The sequence below is a fragment of the Pieris rapae genome, chromosome 6 (assembly GCF_905147795.1).
Source record: "Pieris rapae chromosome 6, ilPieRapa1.1, whole genome shotgun sequence".
In the NCBI taxonomy this organism is placed as follows: domain Eukaryota; kingdom Metazoa; phylum Arthropoda; class Insecta; order Lepidoptera; family Pieridae; genus Pieris; species Pieris rapae.
This window is the reverse complement of record NC_059514.1, coordinates 1750260-1764634: the sequence shown is the minus strand read 5'-3', so window position 1 is coordinate 1764634 and position 14375 is coordinate 1750260. Positions and strand designations below refer to the sequence as shown.

The window sequence follows — 14375 nt, the reverse complement described above, 5'->3', positions numbered from 1 at the left end:
TCTGTGCGATCGTCGATTGATCGCAATTCGCAATTCGCTAATCGCTTTTGGCAAACACTGTTTTGTATCCTATTCAGCAGTATATTTAAATAATTGCAAGCAATGCAATAAAAGTATAAAATGTGTCATTATTAAGTAGTAGTTTATAGAGAAACAGGTAGAGAAATGTTTACTGAATGGATGTTGTTGCTGTAACTTAAGGAATAGAATTAACTGGCTATTTACTTAGATAAGAATAGTCACAGTAATTTCATGAAACGGTCTAGAACGGTTAGCGGTAACTCATATAATTTAATATTATTTCAGAAATTTTGAAAACATACCATGTCTGAAGATAATAATGATATTGAATACTTAATAACTACACTTGGAACATTTTTAATACTGGCATTGGTGTGTTGTATCTGCTGTTTTTGCATGAAAATCAGGTAAAATCCATACAAAATGAGGCATAGGTATTTGTTGTTATGTCCAGAAATGTTTTCTTATATAATATGTTTATTTCACTGATTTTTTCTGAGTTATTTTTTATTTTATCTTGTTAAAGATAACTTCTGAAAATGTTAAATGTTTCTTGTTCATTGGCCTAAGAAGAGAAATAAAAAGTTTATAATAAAGGTGAATTAAAATTAGAGAACCAATTATGAGTCTGTACTTGAATCAGATGTGTGAGGAAATATGAAGTTCAACTTCTATAATACTGTTAAGCAGATTCCAAAATTATATACCATATAGATTTGAATCAGTTTTCACTGGTATTGTCTTTTATTAACATAACTTTTAAATTATGTTTAAATAATTATAAGTTTACATGACTTTAATCCATTAAAAAAGTGTTTTTATAAACAGTTTTCACTGATTCTCTGGTTAGATATTCTATTTGGAAGGTGATTTTTTATTCTCTTATTTCAGTGATATGAAACTGAGGAACTATATACTAGAGTTGGCAAAGAAGAGCAATGTTAATGTGGATCTTGAGAAACTAAAACCAACCAATACTACCTGTCAGTCTCCATATGCTAATGAGAACTGTACAATTGTCATCCCTGATGTTGCCATAGTTCTATAGATCGATGAGAATCCAAGTAATATTAATTTTAGTGAAATTATCCTTACCACACAATATGATTGGCAAAGGTGTTTAGCCAGTTATAATGTATGTAAAAAAATTGTGTTGCCATGTAGAAATTAGATACCACTTTCTTGGAGATCACATTAATGCCTGGGAAAATACCATATTGCCCTTAAGTGACGAATATAATGAATTAAATCCCTAAGTTTTATAAATGCCATTTTGTACCTGTTTATTGTAATACTCATTTTTTATGTTATACATATTTTAATATGAGGACTAGCTTAAGTTATAGCAACTTCAATGGTACATATTTTCTTTTAAAGTAATATTCAAATATGGATTTGAATAATTTCTTATACAAGATTGAAATCATATTAATTAATTGATAAAGAAAACATTATTACTTAAATATATCCCAAATTTAAGAAAAAATTGTATGTGGAATGTGATTACACATAGACGAATAATGTATACGGTTTTTCGTATATTGTTCCCTTGGTAGTAGAAAAGTTGTCTGAAAGTTCTCCAAGAGCTTGTGAAACTTGATCTTACTCTAGCGACGACACTGTCCTTGTATACGCACAATAATATAACTTATATTTTTAATATGAAACCAAAGGTTTGCAAATTCTGTATTCGACATGTAATAAAAACTTAATTATAAAGTCAATTTACTCTTCCCTTTTAAATCTTGGCATCATGATATCATCATGTGTTGTGCCTTATTGTGGCCAAAATTAAAAATATTTATATTTCTATGACCTGAATGAAAAGCTATCTGACGTCTAAGAAAACTGTGTTGTATTGTGAACCTAGTGTTTTTTTTCTATACTAATTAAGAAAAGCGTTACTGTAGGGGATAGTGTAAGATATTTAGTGTATTAAATAACGATGCCATTTTTTGTACATCTTATTGGTACCAAATATAATGTATTATTCAGACATGTAGGACAAATTAATACAACATAATATAGAAGAGTTTGTGTGTAGAAAAATTCTTATATTCTTAGTAAACATTTAAATTATATGTAATTATAAATATATATTATATATATATATATATATATATATATATATATATAAATATATATATATTATATATATATATATATATATATAAATATATATATATTATATATATATATATATATATATAAATATATATATATTATATATATAATAATAGACAACTATTCTGTAAGGTTCTGTAACTCAAGAAACAAAATTTGTATGGTGTATGCCTTCCTTATTGTTTTAATTTAAATAATCCAAAGAGTAAAACTAACTTCTAAGTAGTTTTTAAAACTGTTTATCACACAGTGGAACCTCTATAATTTGAACCTCGTTAAGTTGAAATCGTCAGAAAGTAAGAAATTGCCATTCCCTTCCACTGAACCCCTAAATATGCTGTATCTCGAATTCTTTTGACATTGTAAATCAAACAAAATATATAATTCGATTTTCAATAAGGTGACTCCGTAAGTCGTAGTTAGTAAAATAGAATGTCGTATAGGAATTCCCCGAAACATAAGCAATAAAATCCAAAATGAATTCGGCTCTTATAATCTTTTGTTTTTGTCTTGTACACGTGTAATTAATGAATACATCCATATTTTTTTAAAAGTATGTAATTCGTTTTAATATTTAATAATTAATTCGTTTTAAAACTTAAGTTGAATGGTTATTCAAATTCGACATACATACACACATAAAACACGCTTATAAGTCGAAATCTCCACACTTAATTGATATGTATCTCGTTCTTGAGTCGAAAATTCATTTTTTTTATAGAACAAAAAAACAAACGGGAAGGAGGATCATCTGATGTTAAGTGATACCGCCGCCCTCAATGCCAGAGGGCTCGCGAGTGCGATGCCGGCCTTTAAAGAATATTACTCGATTTTTGCATTTACCTTGACATTCGAGTTATACAGATTCCACTGTAGTATCCTTAATGATCTAAGGTACCTAGTCATAATATAAATTCTAAACAAAATAAGGTAATACGCACACATAATATAATAGGATTCTTCTTGAAATGTTTTAATACTAACCAAGATATTGTTTTTTATGTAAACAATTTCTATTATGACTGATATTAATTTTATAAGCTCTCTACAACTGTATATTATATTTTTATTGTAATTCTACGAAGCTTGGCAATATTAATTCTGTGAATAAATTTGTATTTTCGGCATAATTTCGCAATATCTTTTTATAAATTTTGGAAGGGAATCGTAGGCTATTCTGATATTGGAAACATTACGACCTATAATAGTAACCCTAGTGTCCTTTTATATGCTGGAACATTTTCTGGAATCGGTATGGTATGTAATGTTATCAAATATTTTTATGAATAAGCTTACAGCGCCCCTGGCGGTCTCTAACAGAACTAAGTATCTCAATTAAATATTTGTCAAAAATGTTCATGACATTTGTAACTACATAACAGCGCGCTTCAAAATCAACATTGAGGCAACAGTAGTGCGTGCGTATCCCTCAAGTAAGAAGCGAAAAAACAAAAGAAAAAATGTGAGCTGTCACGGGACGCCTGGCAGATGTCATTATTTTGTAAAAGTAATATGTAGAAAAGAACAGATTGTGATAGGAACTAAATATGTCATAATGATAAAATCAAATATTACAATTTTTTTCCAGATAACGATGAGTATTTGTTGAATAAACATTATTTTCATTAAATATTTTTAATGTGAAATTTACTACTGCATTTAGACTGTATATCATATAGCGTGGCGAAGCGTCGCCACGGCATGCGTCGCCACGCTAGAAATCGGTTTTACGTGCGGCTATAGATGTTTTACATCAAAATTAAATTTTAAATTTGCGACCAACCACGGGCCGCAAATGCCTCGCTTCGGTCCCGTTGCGATTTAATGAATTGGCGATTTCGTAATAATGTATCTCGCTGGCCGCTAGTGCGTTATTGCCCTAACTCAGGGGTTTGTTGCTCTTGTTGATTCTTCGATGGAAAAATTTATTTGCAGCCAGACAGTTCGGTAATTAGAAATATTAAGATGTAATTGATAAATAGACTGATAGTGTTACTAGAAACCTAGCCTTGAGCATTCTAAATTTAATTATATTGAGAAAATAAATGATTTCGTTGAGGAAAAACCTTTAAATAAAATTCTTATGTAGATAATGCATTTATTAACAGTGTTATTAGTTGCCAAGCTGTAGTTACAGCTGTGTATGTGTTCACGACATTTTTTAAATAAACGATTTATAAATATCAGTGTTTTATTACATAGTTGACCCTACGTGGAAAAGTGGTCAGTCCTGAAGAAGAAACAATAATTGTTTTTTATTTGTAATTTGACAGACACGCGAGGCTGGTAGCCTTGGTAGCCTTTAAAACGTTTAAAATGTCAACAATTTATCCTGTACACAAATCGACTTTTGGATCAAGTTTGATTATTATCGACATTGATTTATTGCGGACATAGAAGTGGGATGGTTTAAGTGTGCGGTAGGAGAGTTGTAGATAGGGGGAATTCAGAATGAAAAATAAGATATAAAGGAATAATTCGTAACAATAGTTATGTAACCTTAAATTTTATATATATACTAAATAAGTAGAAGCCGCACACTTGAAGCCAAGATGAGCCCTTTAACTTTTTTCACGCTCATTTTTAAGTGATGTTCAGTGATAGGTACCGCCGCCCATGGACACACATGGCCAGAACGCTTGAAAATTCGTTTTACTCTCTTTTTTGAAGAATAGAAGATCACTGCCTTAGAAAATGCTCAGTTGTATAAAGTCGGACGTCGAGGTGATATTAAAAAATCAATTACGGACGTCAAGGCAGAATAAAAATGTATTTATTCTGCCTTGACGTCCGATAATGAAACTTTGAGTTTGAACTTTAAACTCCTCTGAACACTCTCCATTCTCCACTCTGCACTGGTATTGAAGTGTCACTTGGATTTATGTTAGTTAAGCCATTACCCTTAATTTTATATTAGTTATACGCTCATCTTTTAAACGTTTAAAGTAAGTTGTTACCCAACTTCGAAGAATGTGTTTCATTTAACATATATTTAACAACCGCCACCGAACACAGAACTCAACACAAACAATATTTCGTACAAGAGATTAGAATAGTTTACGCAAGAGCATCAAAAAATAAATAACAAATACACAGTTCATACCTTAATATTTCAGAAATTTTGTTTTGTTTTACAAAAAATTATATTTTTAAAAGCACGGAACGCATCGCACTGGTACATGTACATACACATGAATCCTATCATAATGTGTGTTCAATTGTAGACGGTGAGCGCTAACTTGTGCTATTTCTCTCATACTTTTGTTCTGGTGGTATGTTTATGTATTTTATAGTAGCTTCCGAAAACAGATTCGACTGTTGTTTTGTATATTTCAGCAAAACTCTTGCGATCTCATAATTTATTATTGTAGTCAGCAAATAAATTAAAAAACAATACATTTTTTACATTTAATCTATCAACCTAAGTATCTCTATAAACCGTCCAGATATCCGTTTGGTAGCTTTCGAATAAACGCGTTCCTATACACAATCGCGGGTGAAGGCCGTCTTATGTAAGGATTTTATTGAGGTAACCGAATTTGACTTTGTAAAAGTAGCTCATCCAGCATTTATAAGTATCCGAAATGTTTTACTAGCATTTTTATTTTCACTACGTTCGTGCAAGCATCGGTAATAAATTTCACGTAGAGAAACTACTTAATAAATTAGTCGACTGCCGGAAATATACCGTGATTATTGGTTGTAAAATAGACCCCACCCAGAGTTTATTACACCTCATAAAATTACAAAAGCTATAAGACTGTGACAAAAATAGAGACGTTCCCCTGGGACCTCTTTAGCGGTCTTGTTGGTCACGGAAAAGGTGATTTGTGTTTGATGCGTTAAAAAACTCGAATAGTTATCAATGGTTTGATTAAAGGTAATCTAACAACTGTCTATATCATTACTTCACGACGCCTTTGCAGTACCAGCAACTATTAAGGACCTATCTGGTCGCCGAAGTCCAAAAAAACACATTGTTTGTTTTCATTTTTGTCATCGCTTCTTACAGTAGGGCGAATGGAAAAATATATGATGGAGTTGAGTAGTTTATGCAACCATTTCGAAATATCGATTCACGATTTAAATAACTTGGCTCGATAGAAAAAAAAAACAAACATAGCCAATATTTGACACTTCAAATTCATTTTATGACGAAAATTTATATAGAACATAATATTAAAATTTAAACGATATATTTTATTGCAATCCAAGTAATCCATTTCAGAAATACATTAATAATATAATGTTTTACATAACTAATTGTTATTACGGGCGTCATTTTTATTGGTTGACCATCCAATAGGTGAGCATACCACAGTTTACAGTTTACCTTATCACCTCGACGTCCGCCAAGCACCACCACAATGTCGAACCAGTTGCCCACTGAAGTATTTACACTTAAGGTCAAGAAAGCGTACCGATTATTAAAATGCCGGCATCGCACACGCGAGCCCTCTGGCATTGACAGTGTCCATGGGCGGCGGTATAAGTTTATATCAGATGAGACTTCTGCCCGTTTGCCCCCTGTTCTTTAAAAACAAAATTATAAAAAATATGTACCCACTTTACACGAAAACTAAATTCCCTTTACATAATAGTTAATTATACCAACTCTGTCTCTCCCTGTCTCTGGTTGTGATTATTGATTTTATGTAATAAGAGGCAAACGGGCTGGAGCCTTATCTGATGCTGAGTGACATGCCCATGGACATTGGACAATCACATTGCCAGAGGCTCGTAAGTTCAAAAATACTAAAACATGTTTTGATTTAAATTAGACTAAATAATTATGACCAAAGGCAAAACAAGACTATTCATTAAAATTAGTAGAAAATATAACAATGAAATAATATTCAATAAGAAAAGAGGAACATAAATATCAATGAGGCGGGAGTTTGAACAAATTGTTATTTCATCGTCTTGGAGGCTAAGGCGTTATTTAAAAATACTTTTTGGCATTTGATTATCTTTTATGAAACATTTGTTTGTTGGAGAGTGCGTAAATCCATATATCGAATACTCTATTTAGTGTAGGCCGTTCAAGTACTAAGCAGATTTACTACAATTCATTATCAATATTCAAACAAAAAATCAACAAAAATCCGCCACATATAAATAGACATGCAAATGTCAATCTATATTATTTATTTATTTACATAAATACATTTATTATCCTTTCAGACATGTATGTACTTTTGTTCATGTTCTTATTTTCTACCTTTGTTTATTCATTGGTTTTATTCATTATGACACACTTATAAATTATGTAAGGGATGCCGTAGACAAGTAATAATTATGAATAACAAGACTAGTTATTAAATCTTACATTTAGAAAAATACATTTAGAAAAATGACAGCGCAGAGTTAGTTAGACACCAATATTTGTAATAATTCTTATCTAAAAAATACAACTTTCAAGTACTATTTCTATTTATAGAAACTTATAAAACTAGCGGCTACAATTATTATTCGTATTATCAACCACGCGAGGGTATGGATCGCTGGCAAAGCACACGAAAAGCAATAAAATATTATTGCCTTAAAGAAATTTATTTTAAGCAAACAACAGCTTTTATATTTTTGTTTGCGGTGCCCTGATGCACTTGCAAACATGTTATTATGCCTTCACCCCCTTTGACTAACATATCGCCATTGGTCTATGAACCCGGTACTACCCCCACAATAATCTCCAGTGCAGAGATCGGCACTATCTTCATTGGGACTCTATCTTAATATAATCGTTTAAAATTAATATTTAAATACTTCATAAATATCGTTTACGAAGTAAATCTTAAACTAAACAACACAAGTAAAACTTGGATTTTAAACGAAATCTCTCCCCAGAAACTAATTCCGTATGTAAATAAAAAGTGTAACGTTTAATATAGATTACTCCTGATATAGTTCGTCTCGCCTAATCGATTCGTTATATAAAGAAGAATGACGTTATCAAGTTATTTCTAGACTGTTTGATAGCGTCTATTCTTATTTGAATTCTAGACACGGAGCTATCTTCAGACCTTTACCGACCTAGTGCCATTAAAGCGAGTTCACACTCGCATAATCGCAACAGCTATGAATATTTTCCGTATATTTAATTAGACGTTAATCAAATCAAACCTGTTTTATGTATAATAGTAATAAGGCTGTAGATTTCGCTCCGAGAGTATAGCCAGACGCAGGCACTCTCTTCAACTGTTACATTGCATTCATTCGTTACATTGCAATTAACAGTCAATTATTTCGCTTATATTGTTATACGCGAGTGCTTAATATAGATTAAATAAAAATGCTCTGTTATTCAAAGCACCCCGATGACCCAAGAACGGTACACTAGTTAATATTAAGCGTCTATCTAAAGAACAAGGTTGTTTCTTCGTTATCAACTTTGGTTTGCGGCCGTCCACAGGACTTGTTCTGCAGGTGAAATTTCCATATCGAACGCACTGTGTTTTCTTTTGCATCGCCGCCATACAAATCATTAATCCTTCCACCGGTTCCTGCAGGGCTGGTAATGATGGATCCGTACTCGTAAATAACGCGATATTTAATATTTTCTATTTTATAAATAGACGCAAAGAAAAAATAAAACGGGAAAATGAAATGAATTATGGTTGTCGAAAAACAAATGCACAAGAAAATAGCTGTAATAATTGTGTTTGAAGTCCCTAACCAAAGTAGAGATATTTGTGGTCAAAGTAGCCAGTCCAGTAATTTCAAATTTGTAAGGACCTAATGTGTTTAGGAATTAGCCGTATGTACATATAATACTATCTTACCAAGCCAGCATGATTATGAATTTACACTTGAACTCAATAAAGCAGAACATTACGGCACTATGTTTCTGTTAAATATTATTGTATATTTAATTATTGATTAATTATATTATTTATTATTGATTTGTCAATACTTTGAGTAAGTAAGATTCAAAAATAAGACGTATGGCGAGCTAGGAGTCCCATATGTTAAAATATTTGATAAACTTCATGTTATGTGTCACGACTGAATTTTATCAACGCTAAAAGTAAAGGTCTAACCTAAATATTTATAAGTAACGCAAATATATTGGTATGATATTTCTTCCATTTTCGTATATATCATATTTTCCCCCACTTGACATATTCTCATCAAAGTTATTAATCATTCGAGGGTAAGAAAATATTCGAGCGCTGTGGCATACTAATGGGCTGTTTACAAGAAGCGTTGCTTATGAATTCTTCAACCGTGCAATAACACTCATAAAATGTTATCGTCGCCGTTGTCGCTACACATTTAGCGTCAGTTAAAAATGTTATATTTTATCAAGGAGCGCTGAAACGTCGTCATTATAAACAAAAGCGTGATTTTGTTTTGCATCTACTGGCCGGAAAAAATTCTTGGGAGCTCTGAGAAGATACCCCGATCAGTCAGCGGATCAACAGACGCAAGTGGAATTGGATAGGTCATACTATTCCGAGGGTGTATCATATACCCAAGCAGGCGCTTGGAACCCGCAAGGAAAGCGAAAGCGTGGCCGTCTCAACAAACCTGGCACCGTACAGTCGCAGACGAGGCAAAGAGAGCCGGGATGACTTGGAGCGAGATGAAATACAAGGCTCAAGACGGAACGCGATGGAGACTCACTGTGGACGCCCTCTGCCCCACCGAGGGGTTATAGGACATTAAGTAAGTCAAGTGATTTGTTTCGTCTGTTGTATTTATTTGTCAAATACAATTTGTGGAGATGCAAGATGATGAAAATCCTGTCCGTTTCTCACCCTTTCTTCCGTGTCCATCCGAAAGAGAGTTGAGGAAATCAGGTATCGTCATCGACATTTTCAGCATGCGTACAGTTTCTTATGCACGGAATAAAGGCGTATTTCAAGTGGATCTTCTGGTTGATGAATTAAAGCAGCCAAAAAACGTATAATTATGGTAGTAGTTAAAGTAGTTAAAAAAGGTATAAGTATATAAGGGTTACATTAAGTTTATTGATACAAACCTCCGATGGAGTGAAAGCCTCCTCCAAATTCTTCCATTGGTCTCTCATCTTCGCCACTATTTACCAATCTTTATCACTATCTCTTTTATTTCATCTTCCCAAACAAACTAGGTGACTTTCGTTCTTGAGATCTTAGTGTTGATTCCCGGCTGTGCACCATTGGAATTTCTTTCTATGTGGCCATTTAACATTCACTCGAACAGCGAAGGAAAACATCGTCACGAAACTGGCTTGCCCTAGACCCAAGTCGACGGCGTGTGTCAGAAACAGGAGGCCGATCACCTGCTTGCCTATTAGATTAACAAATGATCATGAAACATACACAGAAATCTAAGGCCCAGACCTGAAAGGGTTGTAGCGCCAATATTGTTTCTATAAAAACGTCACTTTGGTGAACCTTTGTTTGAACGATAAAGGCTTGCGTTAAATTATACTGTGAATGAATTAATAGCTAATTGTATTTGGCTCCAGCGGCAGTTAACTGGCCCGGCTCAAATTAGCGGCTCCGTTAACATCTGCACCCTGATTTATGTCCCTCTGAGATTCGGCTCATTGAGCTTTCGCTTACACCGTACAGGCTATAAGAAAATAGCGATTAAACCAGCTTATCAAGCCAGCGATTGGACAGATCTGTGGCCCAGAAGCTAGTTGCCAGGAGACCCATAAAGGAACTTTATTTTCTTAATAGTCTTGGCGTCTCCTGCCGGGATCGGTGACATCTTCTCCACCTATATTGTCATGATATTTATGTGTGTGTAAGGATCCTTTACACCTTGTTTAACCAGTAGGTTAAGTTTTGGGAACCCTAACACAGGTATATTTACTTAAAAGGGTTCCCAAATCTTACACTTTGAAAAGGAAGATGTAAATACTTGAAATGAATAAAGACTTTTTTATTATTATTATTATATTATTATAAGTATTCACATTGGCCTTGTAACTTGGAAGTCCGCCTGGACTTTCTTTTCTGTATGCATAACGAACCGCTTGTATGGTGAAGGAAAACGAAATCTTGGAGAAAAGCAGTGGTAGGCATCAGGCACTTGAAGCTTATAGACGGGGCTGCAAACGAATAAGATTTCTATCATTAAACGCTTTGTTCAGTGTGCACTAGCTATATTTCTTTACTTGTATATGTGCTATATGAATTGTGAACTAAACTGTAATGACCATTATAAATATTGAGTTTATATAATATATGTGTAATGTGGTATTTGTTTTGGGTCAAATAAAGAAACTTTTTATTATTATTATTTTATTTTTCTATACTCTCTAGAAAAATTTCCCTTCCTTGTTCCTACCAGACTCGTAATCGTGCTTTGTTTCATGTTTCTCACATCTGCACTAACTATGCAAAAACCTCAATTTTATTTAAGCCTTGACTTATTACAGTTATAGCGGAATATGGTAAAAAGAGTATTAAGAATATCCATAGCACCAAATCCTGCATCATGAGCATACTCCACATACACACCTTCACGTACTTACTTACTTTTACATCATTACACAACACATAAATTAGGTACCTCTTAGTTAAAAGTATTGAATAATTTTATTGTTTGTTCCCTTTTGTAAATTTTTGAACATTTTTGTAGGTAAATATTTTTATATCATCTCTGGCTGTATTTTCAGTGAAATTCTTTGGTATTATTTAAAATTTCTCTTAGCTGTAGGATTGCGAAATAAATAAAAATACATATTTTTTACCCTGATTCAAAGAATTTTCGCAATATTAAAAGCGCTGTCACAAAATTGAAATCGCGGGATAACAAATCAAACTGGTGTTTTGAAACCCTTTATACAAAAATAGCATTCATTGTGTTTTTTTATTAACGTAATTATAAAATTGTAAATATTAATTACAAATGTAATTTATTATTAGACCATACCCAGAACGTCCTACATTGCTAAATTATTTTTAGTTAACTTGAGCTAGAGGGCTATAAAAATACATCGTTTTTGCAGTCAGTCAGTAACAGAAATTTACTCTTCATTAAATACTTTTGTAGAGTACTTAGAGAGTATAAAATAAAGCCAAAACTTGTCAACGTTCATTCAATGCTAATTGGGTCGGGGAAAATAATTTGAAGCTACTCTAAGCAGAAATTTTAGATATTGGATGGCCACGAACATAATTTAAACTTAAAAAATGAAGATTTCATAGTAAATTTTACTTTGCTTTTATAGTACCTATAGGGGGCAATTGAGTAGGAGACTCGATTACTTTATCCTGATGAAAAAATGATGATGAAAAAAAAAGATCACCTGATCTTATAGATTTTTTTCTTGTTAGAATATAGACTCTTGGGCCGTGGGATTCAAGTGAACTGGCGCGACTGACAGGAATTATGATAGCGAGGAATTATTTTAATTTTCTTTTTATTTATTTTTATTATTAGTTAAGAAAATTATAGAACTGTATAATTGATTGTTATTATTTTAAAATAAAAATGTATATCGTGTTTTTAGAACATTTTAAATATTTATTCATGAATATACAAATAAATTGTGTCGTACTTAAATATTTTAATGTACTATATTTTCTTCCATTTCGCTCTTTATAATTTGAATAAAGCGTCTGCTGGGAAATACTGCACTTGTTTTTTATGTACATAACAGAGGAAAGCGGGCAGGAGACACTCACAGTGTTAGAAGGCTCACAAGTGTGTTGCAGGCCTTTCAAGAATTGCAACAGGCATACATAAATAACATTATAGTTTAATTCAAGCCAATACAAACGAAATAAGGTTCAACTAATAAGACACGACATATCAAATACCAACCTTTTTGCGGTGTTTGAAACTGATTAAAGCCTAGGTCCTCATAAACTTCAATCACACCAAAAACTTTTAAATTCCATTAAAATGAAATGGGATTTCTAAAGAGATACTCAAAGTTTTGTCGAAAGCTTGATAAGGGTCATATTAAACACCAAACCGGAACTGGAAATACGTAATTTTTAATTGATGTTAATAATTTTAAATGTATTTTACATTTAAACAGCTGGCAACCCTGACACAGGTATTTTTTACTTAAAACGGTTTTCAAATCGTGTACATTATAATGAATTATTTCTAATTAATAAACACATTTATTAATATATTCTTTCTTAAATCACGTGACTTTTGTATACATATACTCAACTCAAATTTTTATTGCATTCCTATAATATTTTACACGTGACACGTTAGGAAAAGAAGTACCTTGGTTAGGCACAATGTTGTGAATAAAAAGTTAACTATGCCGTAATTACTTGCATATTATAATTAATAAAAAAAAGTAGGGCAAAGAGTATTGGGCGGCGTAGTGGAATGTTGTCCGAATCTTCGAGGGCTCTTGAAGGACGCTCGTCTCCATTCAAGAGTTCGTCTGCGGCCACTGACACCCTATAAAGGAAGTATTTGTAATATCCGTAATTATATTACAATTCTAAGACAGTAATATTATATCAAATAAATTAATCTTGTTGTATTTGACAATTTAACACTTTAAGTGCTCTTATCTCAGATCCGAGTGGAGCGGGTTATAGTAGGGATGTCGCCCACTCCACCCATACGCCCACGAAAAAAAGTTTTTTTAATAAAAATAATATTATACATTCAATGTGTTGAGTTCCATTACTATAGTTGGTACGTATATTGACTAAATTTTCACCTTCACACGTGTCGGCTGTGAAATGGCAATTTGCATTTGGCTCACTAATTGGGTGTCGCGCCCGCAATTTTGTAGGTCTTTGAGAACTTACAATACCTTTGAAGTATGTAACACAATGTGTTTACACAAAAATCCAGAAACCACGTTAAATTTACCTTCTTTTTTTGGTAGTATTATAGTTTCTCTTCTTGATCATCGGAGTGTAAACCTACCTCGCTTGAGAGGTTTAGTTTGTAACGCTACAAACCTGATTTGATTCTCAGTTAAATCATAGATTTAAACTTCTAATAGTTCTGAATTTTTTGTAAATGAAATATTGCAGGATAAAAAGTTACTTACTAATATTAAATCATATTTGATTTAGCCTAAAATTATTTTCGCTTAAAAGGTAAAAATATACATCTGCATACATAATATTGTAGTTAAGTTAGTTTTTTTGGTTTTAGTGTTATCTGATAAATTAGTAAAGGGAGTTCTAAATTATAATAATTTACTGTGCTGTTGTTTTTAAGGCCATATTTTCATCAACAATCAACAATTAATAATTAATCACGATTAATTGTTGATTGTTGATGAAAACACAATGGCACGT

At 32.4% G+C, this 14375-nt stretch overlaps 1 long non-coding RNA gene across 1 annotated transcript; it reads left to right on the top strand.

Annotated features, from left to right (window-relative positions):
- Positions 1-7: 7 nt before the first annotated feature.
- LOC110997083 lies at positions 8-1131 on the top strand. Its single transcript, XR_002600311.2, has 3 exons — positions 8-157; positions 307-428; positions 913-1131. It is a non-coding gene; the product is annotated as an uncharacterized LOC110997083 (long non-coding RNA).
- Positions 1132-14375: the final 13244 nt, after the last annotated feature.